The following is a 15,413-nucleotide window of genomic DNA, read 5'->3' on the forward strand; positions in this document are numbered from 1 at the left end:
AGGGACAAACACTGATGTAATTATTTGGATATGACATGCAGAGTGGGGGCTAGGTCTTGGCTACTAGCCAACTCGTAAACTCCCTTTGGTTTAGAAATTGATGGATTAGGTAGTCTACGAGTGGTAGCCATGAGCTGCTGATAATTTACAACCAGGTTTTCAAAGAGAATCCAGGCCTTGTTCTCGTGCTTAGTGAGGAAAGTACCTCTGCACAACGTATCAACCATAGACCTATCTCTCTCAGCCAACCTTTCATAAAACGGTTGCACTATTTGCCACTTGGGGACCTAGTGATGTGGGCATGTATGGAGTAGGTCCCTAAAGTGCTCCCAAGTCTCGAAAAAGAGTTCCCCATCCATCTGTGAGAAAATTATGATGGCTCTCTGAAGCTAATCAGTCGTTAGAGAGAATGGGAAAAGCCTATAATGGAGAGTATCATCACTAAAATTAGGGATGTGGATGGTAGAACAAATTTCCAAGAACTCATCTAGATGCTGATAAAGATTTTCAGTAGAGTTCCCATAAAAGTTGGGCAGCATCAAGATGATCAAAGTCTTAATCTCAAATTGTGCTACCTAGAAATCCTAGAATTGGTTGCAAGACAACGATGTTTATGCACTAGATACAAAGTAGTCCCTAAGAGGCTAACGATGTCGCTCTCCCAACACAGGTAGGTGGGGAGAGTGGGGTTCCAAAATTTGTTTAGCGGGAATCAGAGGGTTATCTTCGGCCATTGCTTTCAGTTTAGATGACTCAGCTTTTTCTGGATTAGAGATAGGTTTCCTAAGGGACCTACAAGACTTTTCAATCTTAAGATCTAGTATAACTATCTCGGGTTCCAAAGAAAGTAGACCAAACATACACACTTGCAAGCACACAGATTCAGACTTCGAAAATAGAAAATAAAATAACGAAAATAGAAATTAAAAAAGCAAGTAAAAACAAAAGGAGAGAAAATCAAAAGAACAAGGCAATAATATTCTAAAGCGGAAGTTTACTTATAACTTTAGCCAAGTTTCCGACAACGGTGCCAAAATTTGGTCTGCTCTTCAAGGCTTGGGTCCTTAACTACCAAAAATAATATTTATAAAACCAAACTATTCCAAGTTCAGTAGAAAGTGGGTAAGTCGGGTTTTGATCCACGGAGACTAGAAATGCATTTATTAAACCACTTCAAATTTAGTTTACTAAAGCTTTGTTATGAAAAAGAAGTGAAAAAATGGTATTTTGCAATGGTGATTATCTAACAACTACTAGAAAGAATGTAAAAGAAAGCAAATAAATCTAAACTATTGGAAAGCAAGTAAATTTCTAAGTTACCCTACTCCTACAAAGCGATACTGTGATCTAAATCAGATGTTGGGTGCTATGCTTCTAACTACACTAATCCAAACTTTCATAGAAGTACTAACCCGAGCAGGCCAAAGTGAAAGAAGGGAGATCAAGGGCAAAAGGTAGCAAGGGTGCACCAACCGTCTGGAGAATGATCAAGAACTGGAGTATACCCTGTACAAACAATAACGAACACCTCCACGGTTCCATAGCCGACTATTTCCCTCTAACTGATACGTAGCAGTGCTTATCCTTATCTGCAATCTTTCATCAAACACACAACAAGTAAATGGAAAGTAGTAAATGAAAGCATGAGTAAAAATATCATCCCTTTATCATTCCAAACATCTATCACTAATGCGAGAAGTACAAAAGGAGATCCCAATATACATGGTTATTGTATGAACGTCGTCGGTTGTCACAGACCATTGGACACTCCATACAAGAACTAAAACTACTCTACTTCTATTCTAACTTGGCTCTCAATGACTTCCTAGGTCTGTCATTAACCTAAGAGAGGCCAAAGAGGAACCCAGATCTTGTGTTCATAGCGAATACTTATAGGCTCTAGGGTTTACAAGGTTTTTTTTTACAAATTAGGAAGGTTTGCTGCAAATCTCGCGTAGAAGATTGTTGCTGTCGACAAAGTCGCTCCTCTGTCATTCTCGTGCGTGGCCTATTCGAGACTCCTGGGAAGTTAAGGATTTGAATCTTCAATGTCTTCGACTTCATCATGCCTCAGGGTCTTGATGGTCGAGCTTATGGTCGAGACTTGCAGTATCTCAATGTTAAAAAAATCTCAATATCTCGACATGGTTGCCCCTGAAGGTCTCTTAGTCGATCACTTTGTCGAGACTCTTGGTACTTTTGATTTTCAGTTCTATCTCAATATCTCAATGTGTTCACTCTAGGTTGTCACTTGGTCGCACTTGGTCGAACCTTGCAGCATTCTGATCTCAATCTGAACCTAGAAGTTTACTGTGGAAGAATAAGTTGCCTTTGTGGTTTGCTGGTTTCTCCACATAGTTGAGCACCATATTCTTGTCTATTTATGGTATGAAGCTTCTAGAGCTTGGCTAAACATCTAAATTTGAGCTTTGAATCCTCCAAATCCTCCTTGGCTTCTCGTAATGCTTAACTCCATGGTTTTAACTTGTTTTTCCTAAAAAGACAAACAAACCTTGCATAACTCTGAACAATAAAAACTCTGTATGAATACATAATAAAATAAGGATAAACAAAGATAAATAAGGATCTAAAATCATATATTTTAGGGACTCATCACTAGGGTAGTACTAAAGTCCCCTCTATCTCGAAGCTCACCCCGTACGCCTATCTAGATCACCTGAAATGTTTAGAATTCTGGGATGAGACACCTTTTAGTAAGACGGAAAAAATTACAACCAGTGTGTGGCAGATGAGTTTTACTTAAATAATATAATTATTAATTCAGCTATAATTTTGATAACATTTCAATGTAAAACATATAATAACTCACACCTATGCCATTTAAAATAAGCTTTTTATTTGAATGCACTTTTAACTGTAATAGATAGTTCCTGTTTTTTGTAAAACTATATACATTTATCTATATAACTGTGAAAGCTTCCTTAGATGGATAACTATATGCATGAATTAACCTCGCATGCTCGGGTTGTGCAGCCCGTGGGCAAATCTTAACTCTGGTTGGCCTATCAGGTTAAGATAAACTATAAAACTCTATAATACGATTAGCCTCCTCAACTTGGACCTGACTGCCAGGGAGCCTTCGTCTCTCCTCTAGGCACAATCAACGGTCAATTTCACACTCTATCTGAGATATGTGATTGCACTATTTATATTTTATAGTTACAGTACTATACTCTGAAGTCTGTTCTGATCCATCAGGGATATGATACTATATACTACTATGTATGTATATTACTGTTTTACCATGATTCTGTATAAATTGAAATAACCATGATTATGTTATTATCGTAGCTCTGTAATAACTATATATCATGGTTCTGTGATAATTGTAAATCATGGTTTTGTAAAAGCTGTATATAATCATGGTTTGGTAAAAACTATATATAATCATGGTTATGAAAAAGATATAATATCATGGTTCGATAACAACTATATAAAATTTTATATTAAATCTTTGTACTATATCTGATATTTCTTATTACACACAATTTTAATGAAACTCTTATACTATAATATGTAAGGGTAAAACTATTTTTTCCCGCTATATAAAAATAATACATATCATTTGTAAAACTTTCTTATAACCCAAATTTATGAATTTTCACAAATATACAACAGATGTAAAATCCAAATTTCATACTCTAAATTTATATTATGTAATATACAAAAAATCATACGCTAAAATCCCATAAGCACATGTTATACTTTAATTGATAAAATTCCTAAATTTATCTGGATTAACTTTTTCCCTTTACCTGATTATCGAGAGGCTTGCTAAAACTCTATATAATCACGCCCGCGGTGTTTAGAACTCAGAAACCCTGAAATTATGTATTTTCCTAGAATAATATCACGTTCACATTTTCCCAGACCCACATACTCCATTTAATCAATGAAACATCAAATAATTCACTATTCATTACTTTTACCTCATTCCCTTAGGAAATGCCCGCAGGGACTTAAACCTGTGCCTGGAGTGTTCGCACGAAAACCTAGAAATTTACATTTTTACCAATTCAATCAACTTTAACCCCACAATTATAATCATTTAAATATCTCTAAACCCATATTATTTATTTAATAAATCAAATACCAACATTTAACACCCTTACCTTAACTTTGGAGTGGTTCCTGGGCAGCTAGTACCCTGATAGATAGAGTAAGTTTCTTTGAGTTGGAGGGTGTGTTTTGTGAAATCTGTTAGGGTATTTCGTGGAGTTGTGGAGATGTATATGTGTATGTATAGATACATAGTACTCTAGTATTTGTATTCAAAATGGTATGTAAATATTAATTTCCATAGTTAGGAATGTGTATATATAATGAACTGATTACCCGGTACCCTACTTCGGGTCGTATTTTGTTGATATGGTATCAGAGTTTGTAACATGACAGATGATTGTTTATTGTTGTTGATTATTATATATAAAAAAAATGGTATGAAAATCAAGGCATCACAGTTAATGTTTTTTTATTAAATACTCTGTAAGCCTTGCTGTTAAGAGAATAACTTAGAAAGATTCCTTTATCAGATTTTGAGTCAAACTTTCTTAGGTGCTCATTATCCCTAAGTACAAAGCATTTACATCAAAAGACATGAAAATAAGATATGTTTGTTCTATGGCCATTCCATAATTCATAGGGAGTTTTATTAAGAGAGAGCCTGATTAATGCTTTGTACATTGCATAATAAGCAGTGCTCATAGCTTCGACCTAGAAATATTTGGGTAATTTATGTTCATTAAGCATCGTTCTACCCATTTCTTGCAAGGAAAGGTAAGTTTTTGAGTTTGAGTGCCTGAGGAAGAGTCTAGGTGGTTGGGCCAAGGCAATTTTCCAAATGCTCAAGGTTCGGTCACCCGATGAATGGTTTGGTCTGCCGAACATCATAATTCGGTTGCCTGGGATGATTTTGAACATAGAGTTCGGGCAACTGGGGAAGGTAAAAAGTGTCCACTTTTATGTTGGTCAACCGTGAAAAGTATGTTCATTTTAGACCGGTCGCTCGAGCCAAGTCAACTCATTGACTTTTTACCTATTCGGCCGACTGAGGCATTTTTAACACGCTAAGTTTGGTCAGTTGAAGCCCTTTCAAACTTCAAGATAGGTCTTGTTTTTGCTCAAATTTTACCCTATTTGCATAGATATGACTTATGAGTTAAAGGGGATTTTCCAAGTGATGTGTAAGGACTTAGGATCGATCTAAGGTCGTTGAGCTTATAGTCCTACCATGCATGCAATGCATTAATTATTACAGCCCATGATTATTATAGACTCAAAATTAAATTAAACATTAAATACAAATGAAAACAATTTGGTCTTCATTTCCCTTGTATCTCCTTATGCCACCATATGATGTACGAATGAACCTACACAAAAACTCAAAGCATAGGTAAGATACAAAGATATTTGTCATCATCAAAACGGGATATGACCTATAAGGTCAACACTTAAGACAAATTGCTACAAGATTCGACCAAGAGTCCGACCTAGTGACACTTCAGGGTGACCAAGTTGAGTGGCCTGAAGAATACTGAGCTTTAGATACTGAAAGTCTTGACCAAGTGCTCGATCAGGGAGACTCTTAAGGGTGACCATGTCGAGTTTCTAAGATTTCTTGAAGTTCAAGATCCTGCAAGTCTCGACCATCAACATGACCATTAAGACCCTTTGGCACGATATAGTCAACGACATTGAAGATTCGAATTCTTGATTTCCCACGAGTCTTGACCAGGGCGAGATCAAGGGAAGCATAGGAGTGACTTGGTCGATAACAATGATCTTCTGCGTGAGATTTGCTGCAAACTTTCCTATTTTGAATTTCAAACTTTGTAAACCCTAATGGGTATAAATAATAGCTATGAACATGTTCTCTGGTTTCCTCTTTAGACTCTTTTTGGTTGATATGAGACCTAAAACATCATTGAGAACCAACCTTATAGTATATTTAATTGCTTTCCTTTACATTCCTGTCTTGATTTTCTTTTGTACGTTTGATTGTTAGTGATAGACGATTCTTTGAAATAAAAAGCCATTTTTACATGCTTTCCTCATAGATTAGATGATCGTTCGATTGTATTCTTTTGTGTTAATGACAGACACTCAGTTGCAACAGGATTAATCTTTTACATGCTTTCTATTTACTTCTTTCATTTACTACTTTCTTTACATGCTTTGATTTATTGCTTTGATTGTGATGAAATTTTAGAGATAGGATAGCACTACTATTGATTCAGTCAAGTATACGTAAAGGGCTACAGTTTCCCATAGAGGTTCTCATGATCATTGTGGTAGGGTATACTTCAGTTCTCGACCGTGCTCCGGACAATTGGTGCACCCTTGCTACCCTATACCCTCGAATGGCTCCTTGAATCGTTTAGCTTGATACGGATAACTGATCGAACTTAGTTTATGCACATGACATCCTAAATATGATTTATGATTGAGCACTGCTTAACAAGAGTAGGGTTAATATTGATTTACACGCTTTCAAGTAATTGTCAGAGAAAATATTTCCAAAACCTCTCCTTTTTACTTTTCTTTTACACGAAGCTTTAATAAACTAATCTAGAAGTGGTTGATAACCGCGTCACAGTCCCTAAGGATCGACACCTGACTTTCCCACTTTTTATAGAACTTGGGATCAGTTAGGTTCTATAAAATTATTTTTGGTGGTTAAAGACCCAAGCCTTAACGAGCCAACCAAATTTTGGCACTATTGCTAAGGACTTGATTATAGTTATTAGCCAATTTCATGTTTAGAGTATTATTGCTTTGTTTCTTTGCATATATTTTTAATTTTAATTTTTATTTGATTTATTAAAGTCTTGAATCTTTGTGCTTAAAGTGTGTATGATGGGCTTGCGATCTTTTGATCCAGAGCTAATTCCTATAGACCATGAGATTGTGAGACCCCGTAGGTCCCTTAGAAAGCCAACCTCTAATCCTGAGTTTGTTGAGTCGTCTGAGCCAAAAGTTATGGTCGAACGTGTAACGACCCAAAAATTTTTACCATTTTTTATTTATTATTTATAATATATCCTGCAACAATATAATATTACTTTGATACCCATAATACTATTCACTATATTGTCTCAAACCGAAAGTGGTACCGAGGATAGCTATTATATAACGTACCATCTATACAGCGAAAAACATAAAAGCACTTTAACCTTATTTACAATACCATAGTTTCATTATTTCTAAAAATATACACATACATCTCCCAAAAGAAACCAAATGTCCTAGGGGCATACCATAAAATACAACTCCCAACTCAAAAACTTAAACTGTAGCTAGGGTAGTACTAAAGTCCCCTCTATCTCCGAGCTCGCTATGTATGTTTATCTGGATCACCTAAAATGTTTGGAATTCTAGAGTGAGACACCTCTCAGTAAGACGGAATGAATTACAACCAGTATGTGGCAGATGAGTTTTACTTGAATAACATAATTACTAATTCAACTGTAACTGTGATAATAGTTCAATGTAAAAGATATAATAACTCACACCTATGCCTTTTAAAATAAACTTTCTATTTAAATATACTTTAAACTATAATAAATAGTTCCTGTTCTCTGTAAAACTATATACATTTATTTATATAACTTTGAAAGCTTCCCTGGATGGATAATTATATGCATGAATTTACCCCGCGTGCTCTGGTTGTGCGGCCCGTGGGCGAAACTTAACTCTGGCTAGCATACCAAGCTAAGTCAAACTATAAACCTCTGTAGTATGATTGACCTCCTCAACCTGGACTTGACTGTCAGGGAGCCTTCGTATCTCCTCTAGGCAATATCGAATATCAATTCCAAATTCTATTTGAGGTGTGTGGTTCCACTATCTATACTGTATAGCTACAATATCGTGCTCTGTAATCTGTTCTGGTCCATCAGGGATATAATACTATATACTATTATGTCTGTATATTACTATTTTACAATGATTGTATCGACCCGCAATTTCTGTTGTGTTTTTTTCTCCATATAATAATTATCATAATAACTCTGATACCATAGCATACTAACAAAGTCAAAGTCCACCCGGACCCATAGGTACCGGGGATACACCTGTCTATACATACATGTCATCTATGTAGTGGAAACTATAGTTTACATAACCATAATATATACAATACCAGAGTTCTACTAAGTCCACAAGTATTCATATAGTCATCCCCAAAAACAACCATAATATCCTAGGGTCATAACCCTAATAATCCATCCTAAACACAACCCCACAACTTATCCTTCAGATAGGGTAGTGTAAAATAGCCTTCTCTACCTCGAAGCTTGGCCCGCTCTTCTATCTGGGTTTCCTAAAATATTTGTAATGTTAGGGTGAGAAATCTTTCAGTAGGAGATATAAGCTAATATCAGTGTGAGGCAACATGAGTATCATTGTAATATAAATATATACTGTACATGGTATACTATATCTATTAAATAAGGAAAACCTATACATAATTCAACTGCATTTAATAAATCTGATAAAAACTATTTTGTATAAATTTGTATAAATCATATTTCATATAACATTTGTACACATAAAAATCATCTACTATAACTGCATAATATTGAAATCACACCCTGGATGGATAGCTAGATGATGTTATGTATTACCCCCACATGATTGGGTTATGCCCGTAGGCGAGACCTAATAATTGCTAGCCTATCATGCAAACTCAACTGATAATTCTGTAAGTACGATTTGCTTACCCAATTTCGTATGGACTGCCAAGGGGCAACTACTCCCATGCTGATTCACAATTGACTATCTAAACTCCCACACTCACTCAAAGATGTGTGGTATTACTGCCTGAATTGATAGCTATGGTACCGTGCTCTGAATCTAAACTAAATCATCCGACCTCTGCTATCATATAATACATTTCTCACAATATAACTCTGTTCTTAAATATTATTTTCATATTTCTAAAATAAAATCTAACGTTTACATATTTCTGAATAAAAGCTGTTATATTAAAACTTATCACAACATCTGCGTCGGCTGAATAATTCGACATCTATGCCGATTGAATTTCATAATATACATGAAAGTACAATTTTTGTAATGTTTATAATTTTCTAAAAATTGTCGCTATAACATGCTTGTTCTATGTTTTTATGAAATATTCTAACATGTTATTAATTGCAGTAAAAATCTATACTCATGCCACACATAAACGAGTACTATTCTATAACATATTATCTGGTTTGAAATAATATGTTTTCTGAAAAAAGTAATATTAAATCTGTTTTTCAAAGGTTAGTTCCATTTCAGTATTCCCAAAACTATACATAACTTCTGACTTAAGTACTATATAATGAATGGTGCTTTTCTGAAAATACCTGACTTAGGTCATCCTCTTACTTGCTTCCTAAGAAACCTGCTAAAGTCCTAAACCACGCGTACGACATCCCAAAATTACAAATCATGAAATCAAATTAACTCCAGTCCAATCAACTCAAACCCTAGTATAAAACCATCTAATACATTTCATGGGTCTAGAAACACTAATAATCATATAAAGCTAAAATAACTCACTTACCTTGATTTTGGGATGGAGCCCAAGAACTCTAAACCAACAATCTGCTCCGGCTAAGTTGTAGAGAATTTCCCCAAGATCAATGTGGTAACTTATGATCGTCGAAACGGGGAAAAACGGAGCTAAATTTGAAGAGAGAAGGAGGAAGGGTCGAATGTTGAGAGAGAAAATGTGAGAGAGAGAGAGAGAGAGAGAGAGAGAGAGAGAAATTTTTCACTGAAAATCCGATCTGAGCATATTTATAGACGGCTGGCCACGTGGCTTCGTCGATGAGACACGTGTACTCATCGATGAGTCACAGAAGGGTGTTTGTCCATGAAGATAATGAGTTCATTGACGAACCCTTAATGGCCTGAATTCCTTGCTCTCGGTATCTTCTCGTCGATGAACACATGCCCTTTGTCGATGAGATTTAGAAGGATGTCCGTCGATGAGAACCCTGGGTTCGTCAACGAACTCTGGCTAATGCTTCTTAATAAAATTCCTTTTCCTTCCTTTCTTTTCCTTTATTATTTTATTGCTCTTATTTTTTATCGAGTGTCTACAATGATTCTTTATAAACTGAAATAACCATGATTCTGTAGAATAATTGTAAATCATAGCTCTGTAATAACTGTATATCATGATTTTGTGATAACTGTAAATTATGATTTTGTAAAAGCTATATATAATCATGGTTCTGTAAAAACTGTATATAGTTATGGTTATGAAAAAGCTATAATATCATGGTTGGATAACAGCTGTGTAAAATTATGTTTTAAATATTTGTATTATATCTGATATTTCTCATGCCACATAATTTTAATGAAACTCTTATACTATAATCTGTATGGATAAAACTATTTTTTTCCTGCTATATAAAAATAATACATATCATTTATAAACCCAAATTTATGAATTTTCACAAATATACAATAGATGTAAAATCCAAGTTTCATACTCTAAATTTATATTATGTAATATACAATAAATCATATGCTAAAATCCCACAAACACATGTTATACTTTAATTGATAAAATTCTTGAATTTATCTAACTTAACTTATTCCCCTTACCTAATTATCGAGAGGCTTGCTAAAATTCTATAATCACGCCAGTGGCGTTTAGAACTCAAAAAACTTGAAATTATGTATTTCCCCAGAATAATATCACATTCACATTTTCCTAAACCCACATACTCCATTTAATCAATTAAACATCAAATAATTAACTATTTATTACTTTTACCTCATTTCCCGAGGAAATGCCTATAGGGACTCTAAACTCGTGCCTGCGATGTTCGCACCAAAACCCTAAAATTTACATTTTTCCTAGTTCAATCAACTTTGACCCCACAATTATAATCATTTAAATATCTTTAAACTCATATTCTTCATTTAATAAATCAAATACCAATATTTAACACCCTTACCTCAACTTTGATTGGTGCTTGGGATCCTCAAAACATAATTCTGCTCCAGTCAAATTGACAAGGATCACCACTAGGCCTTAGATACGGAGTCTAATCATCGATGGGGCGAGTTTAGAGTGAGAAAATAAGGAGAGAGAGAGAGAGAGAGAGAGAGAGAGAGAGAGAGAGAGAGAGAGAGAGAGAGAGTTTTTGTAATTCTAAAAGAAAATGATATGTAGCCCATATATACTATTCTGTCCTAGAGAAAAATTATCGATAGTTTTCTTAGGCTCCCAGAAAACCATCACTGGTCGTAGTAAAAATGTAACCGTCGACGGTTTTCATAGCACACCAGAAAATCGTCACCGATTTTGTCCTCACTAAACCATTTTCCTTTTTTCTTCTAATTTTCTTATCATTTCTATTTTCTGGGTCTTTACAGAACGTCCAACGGTTCTCGCTGACCAAGTCCCGGAACCATATGTTCCCCACCAACCTGTGGTGGTGGAACAACAACTTAGGCCTCTTAAGGACTTTGTGCCTAACACATACACCTCGCCGTCTTGCATCCAGTTCCCAGATGTCTAGGGTGTGCAATTCGAGATAAAGACATCCATTATCTCAATCTTGCCCACCTTCTATGGGAATTCTTCCGAAAATCCTTATTAGCATCTAGATGGATTTCTCAAGATTTGTTCCACCATCTAAATCTATAATTTTGATGACAATGCCCTTTGTATAAGGCTTTTCCGATTTTCTCTGAAGGATAAGGCTAAATATTGACTGACGTCCTTAGAGTCGAACTCGGTGGCCACCTAGGCCACCATGTAGCATGAGTTCTCAAAAAAATACTTCCCAATTAGGAAGACTAACCAGCTGTGAGGGGCCATCACCAGCTTCTCTCAATTGGATGGAGAACTATTCTTTGAGACCTAGGAGCTCTTCAGGGACCTATTCCATAAATGCCCACACCATCAGGTCCCTAAGTTGTAATTGGTTGAGACGTTCTACGAAGGGTTGGCTGAGAGAGATAGGTTAATGGAAGATGCATTGTGTGGAGGTATTTTTCTCACGAAACACAAGAATGAGGCTTGGTTCCTCTTTGATAACCTCGCCGAAAAGTCTCAGCAGCATGTAATTGATGCTCCTAGACCATCCCAATCATCAACTTCCAAATCTAGGAGAGTCTACGAGTTAGCTACGGACCATGACCTTGCACCCACCTTGCACACAATAGTTCAAAAGTTAGATCAGTTCTTGCCATCAGGACAACAACCATTAGTGTGTGCAAAGGTGTGCACCCTTTGTTCTAATCCTTTCCATTCCAACTACAATTGCCCCCAGGCACGGTCCTAACCTGAGTTTGTGCAAGAAAAAGTGAAGGCAACCCACAATTGGTATGATAGGCTGTCAAATGACCCTTATTCCAACCCATACAATACTAGGTAGAAGCAATATTTTAACTTCTCCTAGAGGCCATGAACTCTGGGTTCTCAAGCCCAAAGACCTTAATTCTCACCCAATGCTCCACCCCCTCACCCATCTCAGAACTCTCAGAATCCTCCTATTTTTGCTCACAGACCTTCATCCTATCAATATTCATTTCCTTCTCAACCCTAGTATGATAAATCTTTTTTAGGAAACAGTGTTAAAAGCCCTCAAGGGCATTGAGGCTGATAACCATGTATATAATAAATTACTCCACTCTTATTCTTAGTCTATCGCCAAGCTAGAAGCCTCCATGGACCAACTAACTACTTCTTTGAGTCGACGAAATGAGAGTAAATTGCCAAAGCAGCCTTCAGCACAACCTAAGGATCAATATATATATATATGGTAGAATGTGAAGTAGACACTGGCCTGTCATCATATCATGAGCAGGCTCGGGCAGTGAACACTCTTCGAAATAGTAGGGCCGTAGACAATAGGGTAGAGGAAAAGAAGAATAAGGAGAAGACAGGGGAAGATCTTAATGTTAAAACCAACATCTCCTCCTCCTATAATTTGGTGAGCAATCCTGAAGTTTCCATGTCCTCTGTGGAAGAAGCAAGGCGACATTATGTCCCTCCAGTGCCATACCCGACAGCCCTCCAGGCACGTCCCAAACCTAAAAAGGAAGAAACACTACAAAAAATAAGGTTATTAGTGACAGATCAAAGTCGTCGCTAATAATATAAAAAAAAAACCATCACAAATAGTATTAGTGACAATTTTATAAGTATTTGTGACGGTTTTGAATTAGTTGTCATATCTGCAGTTACTAATACTTATTAGTGACGAATTTTAAAAGTGTCACTAATAATAGAGTAGTAGTGATGGATTATAACCGTCACTATAAATTCTACATTTTCTCAATTTAAAATTGTCACTAAAGCCATAGGAGTAGCTATGGCGGTTTTAAAATCGTCACTAATGCTCATAGGAGTAGCTATTAGTGACAGTTCAAAAATTGTAAGTAATAATAGACTATTAGTGACGGTTTTAAAACCGTCACTAATATAGTTGGGCTTTAGTGAAAATTTTGAGCCAAGGAAATGCAGAATTTATAGTGACGCTTTTTAGGATTTTAGTGACGAAATTTATCCATCACTAATATGTTATTATTAGTGACACTTTTAAAATTCGTTACTAGTACTCTACTATTAGTGACTGTTTTGAAACCTTCACTAATACTTAAAAATGGTTAATCAGTGATGGTTTTAAAACTATCACTAATAATTTAAAATTAATAAATTTTTTATTCATTAATTCCTGTAAAAATATGTAATTACATTTTTGCATTCATAATATTAAACCATAATTACTAAAAAAATTCATAAATTATTCAAAATTCTAATTTAAATTCAAATTCAAATACAAATACATTATACAAATTCAAACTAAAATACAGAAATTTCATTTGTTCATATAAAAAAAATACAAAAAATTCAAAAGTTGCATTAAAGTGTAGTGCATGGCATCGTGCGATGTTATGATAGCCGCAAACCCTACAACTTAAGAATTATTTAAAAAAAATTAATATACGATTTTTGAACATGTATGTATACATACTATAAGTATATATGATTTGATAGAAAAATAATTGGACATTCAGACATCATTAAAAAAATGATACAATTTTAAATAGCTAAATTTTATCAGTTTAGAAAAATTTTGACAACATTTCGTCTGTAAATGGAACATTTTTCATAGAGATATGCTCCAAACCTGGTTGATCCAAATAAACAGTTCACAATAATCTAACCAGTAATAAATTCTATAGAACACAAGAGCTTCATATAATAAACTATAAATAATGTAATGTGTTAATGCATTCCACAAACAATCTATATCAGAATATAGTTCTATGAAAAAATAGAATATGATATTCATGGTTTACATGACTTCCTTAGTGACTCACTCGAAAAATGAGCAGCTCGGAAGCTATCCCAAGTATAGGAGTTCTATCATGTAATATTTAACCCAAAGGCCAGATCATCTCCTCAGGGAATGCAGTTTAATCTCAAATTTTACGTAATTCCAATCAAAAAATAAGAAACAAAAAGGCACTAAACATAGTTCAGATTTGGGTTCTCTGGATTATTTGAGATTTTCTTTTGATGAATTAAAATAACATGCAATTTAAATTCTAAATCCTAACGCATATGAAATTATCAGTGAGAAACGAAAATCCTATGCTTAAAATTTCCGACACAAGCTCAAAGATCAAAACTTACTATGCAATTCAAACATGCAACTTTAAAATAAACTCAATTGAACACAAATGCAAATAAAAATTAATTTCCAATTCAATCAATAACTCGAACCAAAATTACCCCTTTAATAATTAAACTATGAACAAGAACGCGATAAAAATTCAAACTTCAATTAAACTGAAATTAAAATAATTAAAACTAAAAAAAATTAAAATCTAGGGAAGATAATAATTTTAAATCCTAAAGAAAATATTTTTTTTCTTTTTGGTATTTTATTCCTTTTTTTTTTCGGAAACCGACCGAACCTTAAGCAATAAAAATTACTCAAGCAAAACTTAAATCTAGTACTAATATTAATTAAGAGGGGAAGAATTTAAATAACTTCAATAATAACACCCAAAAAAGATTAAAAATTAATACCTTAATTAAAATTCTACTAAAAAATAACAAATTTTTTTTAAAAGCAATAGCAAAAGAAAATTAATGACAAGAAAAGAAAGAAAAGAGAGAGAGAGAGAGAGAGAGAGAGAGAGAGAGAGAGAGAGAGAGAGAGAGAGAGAGAGAGAGAGAGAGAGAGAGAGAGAGAGGGAGGGAGGGAGTAGAAGAGGAAGCTAGCTATGATGAGCAAGTGGCTGGTAGCAGCTAGTGGAGCTGGGAACTCATTTGACTTCTCGGGTTGGGAGGAGCTACAACAGCAAGGGGATACTCGGGGTCGTGGTTGCAGCAGGTTAAACCCAGCAGCAGCAATGAAGGAAAT

The 15,413-nt window shown here is 35.0% G+C and overlaps 1 non-coding gene across 1 annotated transcript; it reads left to right on the top strand.

The window, feature by feature from the left end:
• Positions 1-285: 285 nt before the first annotated feature.
• On the top strand, positions 286-391 carry LOC131167154 (small nucleolar RNA R71). Its single transcript, XR_009140013.1, has one exon. It is a non-coding gene; the product is annotated as a small nucleolar RNA R71 (small nucleolar RNA).
• Positions 392-15,413: the final 15,022 nt, after the last annotated feature.

This window comes from Malania oleifera, chromosome 10 (genome assembly GCF_029873635.1).
Source record: "Malania oleifera isolate guangnan ecotype guangnan chromosome 10, ASM2987363v1, whole genome shotgun sequence".
Taxonomy (NCBI): domain Eukaryota; kingdom Viridiplantae; phylum Streptophyta; class Magnoliopsida; order Santalales; family Ximeniaceae; genus Malania; species Malania oleifera.